We start from the raw sequence: 2,631 nt of genomic DNA, 5'->3' as shown, positions 1-2,631 counted from the left end.
GGAGTTGAGAGAATTCAGCGAGACAGTGTCTGCAGGGGTCTGGTCTCTGCCCCAGACCTGCCACACAGTAGGCCCACACCCTGCGGAAGTTTCCACCCCCAGGGACAGGAGAAAGGGAAGAGAATCAAATCTCCCAGAGGCGTAAGAAGAAAAGCGCTGGCGCGGGAAAGGTGGACACACCAGCCTGCTCTCTGCCGTCGGGGTGATCCTGTGGCTTTGCAGGAGTGTCTGTGCCGTGGGGAGGGCATTTCCCAGCACACCGTGTGCTCCCTTTCTCATGCACACCTGGAGACACGTCAGGGTGGTCTCTGAAGGGTCACCGCACCCTTCCCTCAAGCGGAACCGCACCCCTGAGGCCTGCGTGTGTTAAACACGGTGTCGGGGCTTCCCGTGTGTTACCTGCTCTACCCTCCCTGGCTGCTCAGAAATTTTAAATGACTTCCTAAGCGCACACAGCCAGTACATTCTACAACTGTGACCTCACCCCCAATCTGCGTGCTGAGCCCCCAGAGCCACGTGGATCAGAGGTGAGCTCGCCTTTCCCGCTGAGGTTCAAGCGGGAGTCCCAGGAGGCCCGGCCAGGCACAGCCTGCAGGGAATGGCCGCGGGGCCTTGGCGTGGAGGGCTGGAGGGTGGGACCTGAGCCGCTCACGCTTCCTTCCCTGCTCCTTCTCATGAGGAGGGTGGCGTGGCCAACTGCAATTTCTGTGAACTAGCCGAAGGGAGAACCTGGCTGTCCCTCGGCTATTTCACCACCAATGAGCTTCCATTTCCTTCTCCCACCCCACAGGCTCGGGAGTGAGCAGGGTGAGGGACCCCAGGCTGAGAAGGCACTGGGGAGGTGGCACTGCCTCTGCATCTCCTGGTCCAGGGAGAAAGAGCCACCTTTGGAGTCTCATTAGCTACCACCCCTTAGGTCAGTCCCCACCTGGTCCCAGGCCGGTGGTCCCAGGCCCCACACTCTGGACTCGCCAGGTCCAGAGTGTGCGAGCCGGAAACAGAGCTGGGGAGAGGCCGGGTGGGGAGGCAGGAGGCCTGGGCCTGGTTCTGACTCCCCTGCTGCAGAACCTGTCCTGGAGGGTGTCTGGGCAGAATGAGGCCCCCAGAGATGCCCACCTCCCAACCCCAGAACTCAGGAACATGGTGGGTTAATTGGCAAAAGGAAATTAACGTTGCGGATGGAATTATGGTTGCTAATCAGTTGACTGTAGGATGACTCATCTGGATGGGCTCCGTGTCATCATAAGGGGCCTCAAAAGTGCGAGAGGGAGCACGGGCGGGCGCGGGGCAGGCGCAGTTGTGGGCGCTGTAGGCGTCGGAGGCAGTGGGGAGCGGAGCAGGGCCTCGGGGGCCTCGCCGGGGCCGCAGCTGCAGCAGTGGGGCCCCCCGCCTTGACCAGTGGCCTGAAGAGAGCAGGAAGGGGGCCAGGGGAACCTGACCCTGGACAGCCACAGTCATGAATTCTGACGTGGAGAACCTGCCCCCTGACATCATCCATCTGGTGTACGAAGAGGTGATGATGCTGACCACGGACCCACCTGATGGAATCAAGGTCTTTCCCAGTGAGGACCTCACCGACCTACAGGTTACCACTGGGGGCCCTGAGGGGACCCCATATGCTGGAGGTCTGTTCCGCATGAAACTCCTCCTTGGGAAGGACTTCCCGGCCTCCCCAGCCAAGGGCTACTTCCTGACCAAGATCTTCTACCCAAACGTGGGTGCCAACAGTGAGATCTGCATCAGTGTGCTCAAAAGGGATTGGATGGCTGAGCTGAGCATGCGACACGTGCTACTGACCATCATGTGCCTGCCGATCCACCCCAACTGCAAGTCTGCGCTGCCTGCCTCTGGAGAACTGGGAGGAGTATGCAGCCCGGGCCCACCTGCTCACCGAGATCCGTGGGGGCACCAGCAGGCCCTTGGCTGGTGGCGCTGCAGCCTCTCTGCTGATCCTGGGGCCTCTGGGGGCCTGGGAGGGACCAAAGGTCCCATGGCCAAGAAACACATGGGTGAGCGCAATACGAAGCTGGCGGCCAAGAACAAGATGGACAAGAAGCGGGCGTGGCAGCAGCCGTAGAGGGGCTCCCCTTCCTCCCACACTGACCCCACCACCCTTTCTCGTCCCCTCCTTCCAACCCTGTCTCTAGGTTATTTAAATTATGGCTGGGGTGGGGGAGGGCATGGGGGGCACTGGGACCTGGATTTGTTTCTCTAGAGTCGGAAAAGCAAAAAAAAAAAATGTGGGAGAGAGAGGCAGCAATGTCAAGGCCAGAGCAGTGCGACGTGGGAAAGGCTCGCGGGCCTCGCCTGGCTTTTACGATGGAGGAAGAGCCGTGAGCCAAGAGCTGCAGGCGGCCTCTGGAAGCAGGAAAAGGCGAGAAACAGCTTCTCCCCTTGCGCTGTGCAAGGAGGACAGCCCTGCGGCGCCTCGACTGTTGCCCGGTGAGACCCGCTGTGGACTTCTGACCTCCGGAACTGTGAAGTAATACATTTGTGTTGTGAGATAATACATTAGTGGCTTAAAGTTCCTAAATTTGTGGTATTTATCACAGCAGCAATAGGAAACTAATACAAGTATGTATCTATTATGTTTACTAGTGCTCTCAGAGTAGCAAGAAACAGACATCATCC

At 59.2% G+C, this 2,631-nt stretch overlaps 1 pseudogene; it reads left to right on the top strand.

Moving 5' to 3' along the window:
* The first annotated feature begins 1,456 nt into the window (after positions 1-1,456).
* On the top strand, positions 1,457-2,077 carry LOC105806728 (annotated as a pseudogene).
* Positions 2,078-2,631: the final 554 nt, after the last annotated feature.

The sequence above is a fragment of the Propithecus coquereli genome, unplaced genomic scaffold, assembly GCF_000956105.1.
Source record: "Propithecus coquereli isolate 6110/MARCELLA unplaced genomic scaffold, Pcoq_1.0 Scaffold145, whole genome shotgun sequence".
Lineage (NCBI taxonomy): Eukaryota > Metazoa > Chordata > Mammalia > Primates > Indriidae > Propithecus > Propithecus coquereli.
This window is presented reverse-complemented; position numbering and strand designations above follow the sequence as displayed.